Raw genomic sequence first — 14176 nt, 5'->3', positions numbered from 1 at the left:
AGGAGTGATCTGACATGATCGCCTTTCTTAAACTTCATATTCCTATGTTAGTGGGCCTTAAGGAAGGTACTACTCTCAACCTGCGCATCGTATTGGACCGAAACTTAATGGCTCCTCCTCCACACCGTCTGGAAATCGTCCCAGAGGGATAATTGTTCTTTTCCTTGAACACACCGAACTCTTAATGGTCTTGTCTGCAGCAAAACAAGGGAAGTAGATCTTATGGTGTGGTCACAGAGTCTTTCTCTCACAAGATGTGGCTCGGGCCACTGCCGCTCGTCGTAAGGAGTTTCTTTCCTTCCGTCCTGCTCTCCGTTCCATGAATGCCAGATATGGTCTTCTTGTCCATCCATGTTTTTTTAAAGTCACCTTTAAGGAACGGACTTTCTCTTTTGACCGCCCTGAGGATCTAAGATAATTCATTTCTCGTCACAAAGGAGAAGAAATGGACCTTGAGAAAACTTGAATATTGACTCTTCTAACATGTTCTGTTTCTCATTTGCTTAATTGTTCACAATTTATAGGTCCAAAGGTTCTTTATCTTTATTTTTTTGTTTAGTACGTGATTGTTATATGTTCCCCCTCTCAAAGTATTATCTTTTAATAATCGTGTGTTTTTTTCATTCACAGATACACCTTGTCTAGTTTGGACACCTCTCCCTGATGTTCTCTCCACATTGTGCCTTCCCTCCTACTCCTATTGTTTATAATTCTTCACGTATTGGTAAGTGTTCCTCTCTCCTTAATGTTTGTGTGCTTCCTATATTTGTTTCTATTAGATTTCTTTCTTTGTGTTATTCTGTTCTACCATGTTTCTTTGACTGCTGCTCCCTATTATATTCTTCCTTTTACTTACTTATTGGTCCTTGTTGTTTCTCCATGACTTCGCTGACTCTCGTCTTCCCTTCATGGTTCCCCGCCTCTCTACTTTACTCTTTTTACTCTGGGTTTTTACTCTGGCAAGATGCTCTGGTTATTTTGACTGAAGTAACTTGGCTTCTTGTCAACTCTTCTCTTTCTATCATTTATACCTTTTGGTTTCTTTCCTTCTCTCTCCTTCCTTTTTTCTCTTTTGTCTGTCTTCTTCTATACTCTTTGAATTTCTCCAACGTATCATCTCTGATTACCTTCATCTTTTCTCTTTTTTGGCTCATAAATTATTTACTATCTTACTTTACTTTTCCTTATTGGTTTTTATCACTCACTTTTCTGCCTCTTGATTTACAAATTTCCGTACGTTTAATTCTCAGTTCTGCCAATTTTAAAATGCTCATGATGTTGCTTAATACTTTTCTACTTCCCCTATGACTGATAATGTTCGTATAGTTTCCTGGAATGTGAAGGAATCACGTAATCCCATCAAGAAACAGAGGGTACTTACTCATCTATCTAGATTGCGCTGTAATATTGCTATGCTTCAAGAGACTCATCTGAATGATAATGATATCAATTCTCTCAAAAAGCAATGGGTAGATCATGTGTATTGTTCCCCGGCTAAGGACAGGAAAAATGGAGTGGTGACCTTATTCCATAAGTTCCTTTCTCTTGTTCTAGAGAAGGAGGAGAAGGATGCGGATGGTAGATGGCTCCTTTTGCAGTTCACTATAAACAGTTCTCCTATCTCTCTTCTTAACATTTACGGTCCAACTGGTGTCGATTCACAGTTTTGGCAATCCATATCACATACTCTTCACTCATGTCCTGACTCTAACCTCTTGATGGGTGGGGACTGCAATCAGGTCATGGATCCCTTCACTGATAGGAAGTCCACTGCTAGATTTATTCCCAATAAAATGCAAAAACCCTTTACGAATACAATTCGCTCGAGGGGTCTGGTGGACGCTTGTAGGATATATAATCCAGACAGCTTGGAATTCACTTTTTATTCTCCCACTCATAATTCTACATCTAGAATTGATTGCATCTTTTTGAGTCCTCATCTCCTCCCTAATCTAATTCATGCTGAAACTTGGTCCATACTTATTTCCGATCATGTTCCCATTTTGATTAATTTAGATCTTCCTTCTGAGCCCTCCAAGCCCCGCAGATGGTGTTTTAATAACTACTCACTTAAACGTCGTACTTTTCTAGGGTGCTTCAAAGAGTTTTTTTCAGACTATTTCATTATTCATGCTTTCACACTATCTAGGATGCCTTTAAGGTGACAGCCAGAGGATTTATCACTGATTATGTTGCGGTTCAAAAGAAACAACTTATCAAGGAGTCAGCTTCCTTATTAGCCTCCATTAAGCATCTTGAACATACCTACTTTTCTTCTAATAGTGATGACACACTTAAGAAACTAGTCCATATGACAGTGGCAAAGCGAAACATTGCACAACGCTGGGGATCCAGGCTTAGCCCTACTCTCAATCAATGGTGCAAAGATATGGACATGGCGATGATGGCAGAGAAGTCAGTGTATATCCACCGAGGGTGTCCTAAAAAGTGGGGGAAGGTCGAGGGAGGGTTGGAACGCCTATCGGGGCAACATATGCGAGCCCCCCCCATCAGAAGAGTCCGAGTCTGACACTAGCAAATGAACACCACCTGCTGAGGGTTCTTTAGTGCGTCCACTCTGGGGAATTACGTGGGCGCATGGGATAGAACTGATAGAATATACATAGAAAACGTGAGAATGAATGTCTACGCAATGCTGGATTTATGTCTGCATACCATGTGAACCGAACTGTCATTGAAACACGAAATGTTCAATAAAAATTGTTTTAAAGAAAAAAAAAAAAGAAACTAGTCCAGGCAAAATTGAGTTTTAATAGGAAATCGACGGAGGAAGCCTCTGCGGTCTTACTTCAAATTAACTCTAAATTTTACGGTGGTCGTAATATAGCCACTAAATTGCCTGCAAACTACTTGAAGGTGAAATCCCAAAGATCCAAAATAGTTAACATCTTTGACGATAACGGTGATAATCACTTCAAGTACGAGGAGATATTTAACTGTTTTACAGATTTCTATAAGACATTATACACTCCTGAATCTTCTCCTTCTGATACTGCTTTGGAGTAATTTATTTGAAACACTGCCTCCTTGCTCCTCATCCTCTCCTGATTGCTCTTTATTAGAAAAAGATCTATCCCTTTCTGAACTTAAGTCAGCCCTAGCTCAGTTACCCAAAGAAAAATCCCCCGGTCCAGATGATTTTACCGCCGAGTTTTATTCCTGCTTCTCACAGACCCTTCTCCCACATCTTTTGTCTCTCATTCAATACTTTATTTCCCATAAAGAGGCTTGTGGCTCCTTCCTTGAAGCCATGATCTGTTTAATCCCGAAGAAGGATAAAGATCTCTCGTCTTGTGCCAATTACCAATTCAAGTCCCCCACTATTTCACAACTTATAATGACCCTTAACCCTGTTCTTACAAAATCTCTTTCACCTCTTCAAATATTCATGGACTCCTCTTTATGACATAATAAGTCCATTAAACTTTCTAATCATACTATCCAGGTTAAACACCTAATGCAGGATATGCAATTTTTGTCTTCCCAGGAAATGCAATCTAAGTTCTGTCTACCTGTTACTTCCTTCCTTAAGTATGACTCTCTAAGACTGATTTGAACTCAACAGTTTTCTCTTATCTCTGGAACACCCTCCTCTCCGTCTGACCCCCCATTAGAACTGCTACCTACTTCCCTTTCCGTCCAGGCCTCCCACATACATAAGTATCTCCATTTCTCTCTTCCCACCCGCTCCAAGAGCAAAACTGAAATCTTATGGGAAACAGATTTGCAACTTGCTCTCTCTATTCACACATGGAATTCTATTTGGGCATGATTACATCACACTTCTTGCAATGCTAGCACCACTCATACTCTTTATTATTTCTTTTGAGATTATTGCTAACCCCATTATCTTTCTCTAAATTTAGTTCCGACCTGTTCCCCTATTATTGGACCTGTAAAAACACTCCTGGCACATACTTACACTCCTTCCCCCTTTGCCCTAACATTTCCTTTTTTTGGACAAAGGTATGTAAACCAATTGCCTCCATTTGTTCCACCAACTTACTTTTTGATATCTACTCCATATTTCTGGGTAGTAATTCCATACATTGGCTGGGTGCTCGTAAATAGGATTCATTTGTGGATGTTACTTGCTATCGCTTTTCAAGTTATCACTTCCAATTGGAAGGATGCCTCCAGTGTCACTTTTTCTGCTTGGTGGAATCTTCTCTGCTACCATCATAGGCTAGCTAGAGCTTCTGCAACAACCTCTCAGCAACTCCTTCAAAAAGAAGTATTTTGGTCTCCACTCACTATCTATTTATCCTCTTCTGCATTACGTAACAAAGACAGTAACTTTGTATTTCAGCTGCCGTGAGTATGGTGTTATATCTGTTTCACATTGTTCATAACTTATTGATAACATTTTGTTCTCTGAGATTTTGTATTGTTTATTATTGGAAATTCTTGTTAAGATATTTGATAAGTTTGTAGATTCTATGTGGTTTTTCTTTATTCCTTTTACTCTCTTTTTCTCTCTCTTTTTCTTTTCTTCTATCTCCTATAAAACTTAAAAAATGTGAATTTATTATGGTACATAACTGTTTAAGATTGTTCTTAACATTTGTTTTAGTTCTTGATAATGTATGATATATCAAGTTTTCACCTTCTGTTTTCCACATATATTTCATGTTATCCTCTGTATTCCTCTTATGATTATTGATATCATTCTGTACCTTGCTCTTTACTTGTTTCAATAAAGCCCTTTCAACTAAAAAAAAAAAGGACTGCCCCACTCCCAGTCCTAGATGTGCACGCACCCCACGATTTAGAATGTATATAGATTATTGCGCTGAGAGAACCCACCACCAGTGGGGTAATTTACCCTCGGGAGACAGGCATTATAACACTGCTGTTTCCCGGCATATGCTTAACCACGCATGCGTTATAACGCATGCACTGTAACCATGCACAGCCTTTACCACGCATGTCTTTATGTTGTAAAGCTATGTGTGGAAAAGGTATTTGTATGGTAAGGGTGGTCTATTGGTGTCGTTAGAGGAAACGTTTTCTTCGATGTGCATTGCCTCTCAGAAGAGCTGGAAAGGTGACATAAGGGGGGATTTTAAATTAATGTGTTTCAATGTATTTAATGTATTTATGTTTTAATGTATTTAGGGCAGGAGGTAATGTTTAGAGGGGCTGGGGCAGGAGAAGCGGGGCAGGGGCCTGCTTTTAGGGCACAGGGCCAGGGTAGTTTGAAGAAGGGTCGGAGGGTCGGGGGAAGTGAGTCACACAGGGGCCCATTTTTAGGGTTCAGGGCTGGGAAGGATATTTGTTGAAAGATCCCCTTTTAGTACTCAGAGCAAGGGAGGGGTAGTATTAGAATGGCTGGGGGCCGGGGTGGCAAAAATTAGCGGCCCGCTGCAAGAGCTCAGGGGTGGGATAGTTTGAAGAAGGTCCAGGGGTTGGGGGAAAGGGTCCAAGGGTCCATTTTTAAGATTCATCGGAGGGATATTTGTGAGAAGGGTTTGGTATGGGAGTCGCGCAGGGGTACAGGAGTGGGATACTTAAAAAAAAAAGGACAGGGGGCACAAGGGATTGGACTTGGAGCAATTTGTTGTAAAGGTAAGCGTGGTAAGTGCATATTCATTTTAAAGGTTAAATGTAGCAATGGCATTTGTGTTGTAATGCATGCATTGCATAGGCATGCATTGCAACGGAATGCTTTCTAATGTCATAGAACCTTCATATTCCTAGGCTGAATTTGCAGGGATCCTCAGATACAGCAATCAAGAGATGTGTAGTATTCCCCTGCTCCTCAACGGGAAATAACAGCAAGCTTTTGTATCTCTTTTGTAATCCTCTATTATCACATTTGTGATGCAGTAGTACTCCATTACAAATGCATTAATACCTAATTGCTCTCAATCTGGAGAACGGTGGGAAATGCGCTGTAGGTGGGTTCCTGCACATTTTTGGCACAAAGGTCGTTTACCACCGAATTTGAATGATCAGCCAAGTTGAGATAAGATTTCCGTTGCTCTCCTGTCTCTAGTCCCACACCAAGTAATAAGGCCACTTGAAGGCAGCTGTCTGAGGCCTGTAGTCCAGACCCGTTCTAAGCTTTGCATTCTGTTCTGCACATGGTTTGCTGACCGTGAGATTTATTTTAAATTCACAGCATGCATCCAGTGCTGAAGGTGACTTTGTTTTCCACCACTGAAGCCAACTCCTTGGGAAACATGTCGAACACTTCACCTCCTTAAAAATAAATCCTGAAAATGTCCTGAACAGCTCGCCGGTGCTCTCATTTCACTGTCTGCTCAGTTGAGAAGGTGAAGGACGCATTTAGAGATGAACAATTAGGTTATCAAGTCGTGGAGTTCTAAAACATTTGTGTATTGTAAAATATGTAAGTGCCCCAGTTTTGCAGTGGAGGCAGCAGTTAATACTGTTTTCAAACCAATTGTATGTCATCATGAGGAATTACAAACTGATACTGGATAAAAAAAATATATACATATGGGTGTGTATATATATATTTGTATATATAGATAGATAGATAGATAGATAGATAGATAGATAGATAGATAGATAGATAGATAGATAGATAGATAGATAGATAGATAGATAGATAGATAGATAGATAGATAGATAGATAGATAGATAGATAGATAGATAGATAGATAGATAGATAGATAGATAGATAGATAGATAAGGATTTCATCATCATAATGACCTCAAACCACTCTGTAGAACTTTTCCATTACTAGGCTACAGCAGCATGGAAGACCAAATTATTAAACAAGATTTTCTAAATTATGCCGCAAAAAAGTGCATATTGTGTGCCACATTTTCTGACACGACTATTTCATCCATTTGAGCTAAATACACGTTTTGTGAAATCTTTAAAGTATGAAAATGATTGGGTAAATATTGTGTCACATGCTCTGAATCTGTGTCTCCCAAACTGTGGGTCGCAACTCACTGATGAGTCCTCAGCCAATTTCTGGTGCCCAAGCAATTGCTGCGCTATAAAAACAGAGGTCAAATGTCACACTATCTCTTCTGATAAATTGCTGCATGTATTTATTTTAATTTGGATTGTTGTTGAGAAGCTGCTCTCACTTTACTGTCAGGGAAAGAAAAGTAAAGTGAGTTATGTGACAATCTTCCTGGGACACAGTGAGAGCAAGAGGGGAGGCTGAAGGATGTCATTTTTTTGTAATACACAACAAAATGTAAATACCTGTAAAATGCGAACTGTACACAATCAGCAGGTAGGAAAGTAAAAATGCAGGATCATGTTTCTATAATTCTGAAGTGTGGTGGAAAGAAAGATTTTAATAGGATCAAAACAAATCAAGACACTTCACTTGGTGATGCACAAATAATAGATATTCACTGAAACCCAATTTCCACACATTATCATTTGTGTGCACTATAGTTTTATCAGTAAAACTCTATGCCTATGCAAATTGTGGACATTTCGGTGGAAAATGTGCTGTCTCTCAATGACAGTGCACTCTCACACAATGTTTTAGTTACATTAAAATAATCACCCAGCTCATGTCCATTGAAGCTGGGTGGGTCGCAAAAGTTTGTCATTTTATACATTGTGTCCTGGTTCTAAAAGGTTTGGGAAGCACTGTTCTAAACCCATAATTATGTGGTAAATTCTGCCGCTACAGAATTACTTCCACTTATTTGACATGCCAATAACATTGCAAGAAATACATTTTGCTTCAATACCCATTACGTAAATAGCCTTTTGTCCCCAATGGTAATATTCCTACGTACCAAGTGGCAAGAAATTCAAGATCAATGATGCTTCTGCTCAGTTTTACTATACGTGCTCCTCTGCACCAACTACCCCACCCACTCCAGATCCACCACATGCTCCAAAAACCCTGTGACCCCTGCAGTAGGGAAATCACCCACAATATCTCTCGCGCCGCTCCAACTCACACTGGGTGCCAATGTGTTGCACCCAAGAGACACTCAACCTGCCCTCCCCTGCCTCCAGCACCCCTGTCCAGCGAGAACCCTTCGGCCGTATACATTCTCAACCTCCCAGCAGAACATATTTTCTGAAAACATTTTTATCCACTGCATCACTAGCCTACCTCAGAAACTTAGGAGAGCTGCATATTCTTTATTCATATCAAAAGGATCTCAAGCTTCTAAAACTTCGCATCCTCTGGCAACATCATTAAGATCGTTGGCCTGGCCCAACATTCAATATAACAGCATAGACACATACCATGATTATAATCAATTAGAGATCTTTTGCAGGAGCTCTTGTGGCTCCGCTAAGCCTGTAAACATATGAAACTGCCCTTTGACCAAGACCTTTAACTTAGATTGTTGTGCAATAGTAGCTTGAGCGCCCTACACCTTAAACAGATATAACATTTTCACAAATTCTTTTTGATGGCGAGGTGCAGCAGCCGGCATATCTGCAAATATGTGACAATTAGTTATTTCTGGTGTGGAGAACTGCTTTTTCTTCATGGCGTTAGCTAATATGCACTCCTTGACACGATAATCAGCAAAGTTCACCAAGATAGTAGGTTGCACGAACTAACAAGATTAGAGTGTCTCATTCTCTTAGTCAATGATGTACACATAGAAAGGTTTTGTCATTGCAAAGTCAGCAGTGAATAAAATTGTAGGTAATACCATAGTCTTAATGTATTGAAGGTACATTATGAGTTGCTTTTTTTAATACCACATTTTCATTGATTTTCCTGTAGAAAAAGAACAAGCATTTGCAATGCAATATGTCTGGCCTCACTAAACGTTTGAGCTATTGGCATTGCTAAAATTAATGCAACGCCAATAGCTCAAACTTTCAGTAATGCCAGAGATATTGCATTGCAATTTATTTTTCTGTTTATTTATTTTTTCAAGCAATCGCGACACCTGCACTTATTGCTTAAAGAAATAAATAGAAAAAAACATTTGCAATGCAATAGCTCTTGCATTTTAGAAACTTTGAAGTATTGTAAATGACAATGCCTTTTATTGTTGCAGGTGTTTTTTAAGCACATAAATAAATGGCATTGTCATTTACAATGCAAATAGGTCAAAATCTCGCAATTGCTAGACCTATTGCATTGCAAATGGTTTTTTTTCTGGTCTGATGTCCCATTAATAAATGTATGTGAACCGATCACGCGGTTTGCTCGCGTGGTGCCAGTCAGTGGTGCGTCCTGGCCCTCTGGGGGAACCAGCAGATTGTCTGGCAGGCTTGATGCCTGTCAAATGCCTGCTGGGCTGCAGAAAGCCAGTCTATGCCCTGGCCTGTTACGGGGTTTCCTCTGCGCCAGTGCTCCGACCCTGCTGACTGAATCTAAAAAAAGAACGGAAGGGGCACGGCCACTTTAGTGTAAGCGTGCCATGTTTTAAATGCTGTGTACACGTGAAGGTGGCGAGTAGCACGCTCTCACCTGGTGCAGAGTGATAACGGCAGCTATGTTCCCAGAAGGGCTCGGCCATATTGTTGTTCCCTGCAGTGGTCCCTATGCAGGCTATTCTTGTAAGAGGATCCGGTGTAATGGCCAGAGCTTCCAACTTGGAGCTGGGAGAACCAGGTTCGAATCACGCGTTGACTCAAAAATGTGTGATTCTGGGCAAATCGCAGAAAGTTTTTCATGCGTACCACTTATGAATGTCTCCTTGTGTAATTTAACTGGTGTTTATGTAAAGTGCTCCAATATGTTCAGGTAGAGTACCTGCTTTATAAAACTGGGAAAAAGGCAGTTACATTATACAAGGACGCATTCATGTTTAGGTTTCGACCAGACGGACCATGGGTTGTCCCTCCGCTCCCTGTGTTGAGTTAATTGTCCCGTCCTTCCTGCCACACAGAAAAGTGCTATAACGTGGCCAGTGCTAGCTATGTCATAGCATTTTTTTTCCTGTGAGTTTTAGCCATGCTGAAGAGCAGATGTAGTGCTATACAACATGGCTGTAGACATTGAAATTGACAACGCCCATAGCCCTTGCATGCAGTGGGCGATTGGCTTTGCCAATGCGTTTTGTTAACATGCTGCAGGTGCTGTTATAAAGCCCCATCAGCCTTCTTTCTTGTTCTCTCATCTTTCCGGTTAGCCCCTCCTGCCACACAATATTAAGCCTACCCCCTCCACTAAACAACCTGGCACCACACCAAGGAGCTAGTCTGTGAGTGAGTCTGGTGAGTTAGGGGGAAGTGCAGAGATGCATGCATTCAGAGTCCAGTCACAATGCTTTTTTAATTGGCCACAGACTGACCTCTGAACACAAAAAGGGTTCCCTCATGCCTCATTGTATTCACGAGCATCAGAGGTGGGCGCCAAAAGTCTTTCCGCCCAGGGCGCTATCCTGACAAAGGCCGCCTGTGGTTCCAATGATAGAATCCAGGAAGTATGCAGCCAGTATGTAGCTTGGCAGTGGCCATCACTAAAAGAGCACGCTGGCTTGTCATGGGTCTGAGACATGATTTGTGGCAGTGAAGGTTGGATGAAACAAAAAAAATTAAGCGCAGTGAGATTTTATGTTTGTCAGTGACAGTACCCTGCATTAATTACGCGGTGCTTGTGAAGCTGATGCAGTGCTTACCGTTAAAGTCTGTTCACAATTAAAGCAAGCGGCCACCATTGTCCCGGCTGCACACGTCGTCCTGCCTGCAATAGGAAAAAAGAAAATAGTGCTTACAGACTAATAAACACATACTGTGTAACAACAGAATTAAATGGGCCACTAGCCATGGAAGGTTACAAATGAAGAAAAGGCTGCACTAAGGAGGGACTAACAAACCGATTACTGAATTAGAAGCCTGCATGTACGAAGGACAAAGACAGAAGCCAATGACAAATATGGGCGGAGAGTGGGTGGGGCTTCTCTTCCATACTCCACTACAGCAGCTCGCCAGAGCAGAGCATGCGCACTGACTCAGGCTCGACCTAAAAATTGTAATACATCTCAATTTTAGGCCTATGAAGATAGACTAGTGAGACATACACATAATAACAGTGTTTCTGGCCTAAGCCCCTGTATTTGAACGATAGTTCAACCAGATACCGCCTACCTTAATAGATTTTTGGTGGCAGAACTGGGATTTATAAATATTTTACTGTGTCCTGGCACACCTATCCATATCATGTAACCACTCAAGTACAGAAGGAGCCCTCTCAGGGACAAATAAAGAGCTATATCTTGTTTAGCAATTAGAAGTCCCATTCTAGTGGCACGTGGGCCACCCGACTCATTCACCAAACCCAAGAGTGCCATTCTGAGATCGGCTGCAAACTTTCCGCCCACAGCCTCTGTGAGAATCAAGTGAATGTGTGCCAAGTAGCACTTTATGTTTGGACTTGCGTACACTGTGTGGTAAAAGGTGCCTGGCTTAGCTTTGCGTCTGAGACAAGATGGATCAAGACCCATCTTAATTTTACTGAGGCTAGTTTGGCTGTCATATACTTTGTGGAAGTAATTCAACTGGATGAGATGCAATCTCATAAAGATTGCCAGGACTCAAGGAGTCATCTAAGGCGCGTGCTGTGGTTAGGTAAGAAGCTGTTTTGGTCATGATTTTTATCAAACAGCATATCACCGTCAATAATCTAAAGGTCAAATCCTGGTATTTTGGCCTCTAAGTTAATAAAAGGTATAGGCTAATATGAGGTGCATTTGTCAATCGTCTTTCCTAGTTTTAATATAACGGACATGATCACTCCCCTCAAGTCAAGAGACAGCTTCCTAGTTTTATAGGCTTCTTCCTATATGCCTAAGAAATTAGAAGTGAGGGGTGATGCATATCTCTTATGATATTGAGACCAGGAGTTTTGCCATCCAGAATGCCATTAAGGGGATCAGCTGTTTCCTCAACATACTCAAACGCTCTTCCAACCTATGGTAGTCCAACTCAGGAAGTCACGGAATGGTAAGACTTCTATAATGAGATTCAAACATTGTGCAGAGCCCTTGCTGAATATAAAGCTTCATAATAGTGTACTAATTCTTGAGCGATTTGCTGTGGGTCTGTCAGTTTTGCAATATAGTAGACTGGAAGTAAATCAAAGGTCTATATTTGCTCATCAGTACCTTTGCCAAACTTATCACGTACTTCATATATAGAATATTGTACTGGCGCATTGGCAAGAGTCGCAGAGTCAAGCACTTTTTGTCTAAGTGACAATTGTAATAGTTTCAAGATTTTCTGTGTCTGGTCATTGGGATTGTCTGCCAATTCACTCTCCTGCCCCCCACCCCCCCCCCATTTAAGTTTTCTGGGCTAGCCAGAATCTCCTGTACTCTGTGCTTTTTTTTCTGCAGTTTGGTTGGGAATGGGCTGTCCCTTTAGAATGGCTTTAAACACTTCCCAAAGTATGGAGGGGGACATGGCTGTGCCTCTATTTAATTCAAAGTAGTCTGCAATGTGCTATAAATATATAATAAACTGAGGATATCATACTCCTACTGCAATGAGGCAGGTCCAATAAGGAGAAGAGCCCTAGACCAAACAAATAAAATAAAACAAGAGAAACAACTGGAGTTGGCTATCAACCATACTTTCAAGTACCACTAGAAAACATTCCACAGGATAATATTGTGACCCTTTCCTACCTAACCCACTGAGCAAAGAGCAAGAAGTAACTCCTGCTCTTTGCCTGTTTTCTGGACTATTCAGCAGCCTTTGACAAAGTAGAGAGGAGCAGCTATGGAGAAAGCTCATAGGCTGGGGCATCTCGAATGTCCTGCTTCAAGTCATCATATCTCTATATACCTCTACCTGGGTCAAAATCAAGCTAACTCCAGTGATGGTCTCCAGGAAAATTAAGACAGGCAACGGCCTCAAGCAAGGCTGTCTGCTTGCACACCTCCTGATCAACGTGTTCCCTGCTGACATAGGCTCTGCGCTTAAACAAGCAAAGCTCATCCCACTGAAAATTGGAGGTTCCAATGTTACAATATTGTAATACGCTGATGATATTGTCCTCTTTGATCACTATGGAATTGGCCTACAGAGAGCTCTCAATGCCTTGCATGACTTTAACGTGGCCAACAAAGTGATGGCAAATGGCTCAAAGACCAAAATGTGTTTTTGGTAAACTTATCAAAAAACTAAACTACAAATGGAGCCTGGGAACTTCTAAAGGAGTACCAAATAAGGAATGAGACCTGCTGCTACAATAGCCAAGTCTATAATAATCAGTGGGTGCAAATTGAATAACTCGTTGGAAAGACCTCCACAGGCCCAATAAGACAGGTACTGGCCTCAACCCTGTTAACAACTATTAATTACGTCTGGAATTCGGGTTGGTGGCCCAAATGTGGATGAGCATGGCGTCCTTTGTAAATTATTGCTATAGAGTAATTAAGGCACCCCCCCCCCCCCACACACTATGAAAGCTGCCCTCCAGCCCCTCTTTGTTCAAGATGAGAATCCCTGGTCACAATATTTACAGCACTCAACAGACACCCTTCAAATCGATCAGACTGTATTCAATAGGTTACAGCTCACGAGCGCAACGCTCAAAACTGCTCTGAAAAAACGAACCAAAACTTTATCGAAGGCAAGCGACCTAAATCAAGAATTCTGCAAGCAGTGGGGCTGTCCTATGTCAGTGCACAACCGGATTGCCTCAGACCTCAACCATATCTCTCCAGTGTGCTTCGTAAAGACTGCCTGAAACAAATCGTGTTTACAAGTCCAATGGGCTTACAAACCAAGGAAGTAAATCCGAAAGGGTAGTCCCTCCAAAAAAATTGTAAATTGTTGACTCTGCAATTATAAGTACAAGTCTTTTAATCATGTCGTATGCTACTGTCCTTCGCTTTTGTTACCTTGCACTTAAAACCTCTCTTTCTCACCCATGGTACTCGACCGTGTAATGAGGCTACACATTTGGTGTTCACCATTACGGAGCTGATGGAAATAGCAAAATTCGACAAACACATCAGAATTACGCAGCAATGCTGAGACGAGGCGATCAACAGCAGCAATTTTATCTACAGCAGCAGGCATTCGAACTGGCTATCCATCGACAAATAACTGTGCCCGACCTCTTGGTCTGAGTCATTTTTTTTAGAGAACAAGTATCTTAAAGCACCTTCTAATCTTTGCCGGCAAAAGAAGCTAAGCTGCTACACGCGTCCCTCTGATGCCCAGTGTAGCATCATACCAGCCAATCTTCTGAATCCGGTGTGTGAGAGACGAACGCTG

This window comes from Triturus cristatus, chromosome 6 (genome assembly GCF_964204655.1).
Source record: "Triturus cristatus chromosome 6, aTriCri1.1, whole genome shotgun sequence".
Lineage (NCBI taxonomy): Eukaryota > Metazoa > Chordata > Amphibia > Caudata > Salamandridae > Triturus > Triturus cristatus.
This window is presented reverse-complemented; position numbering follows the sequence as displayed.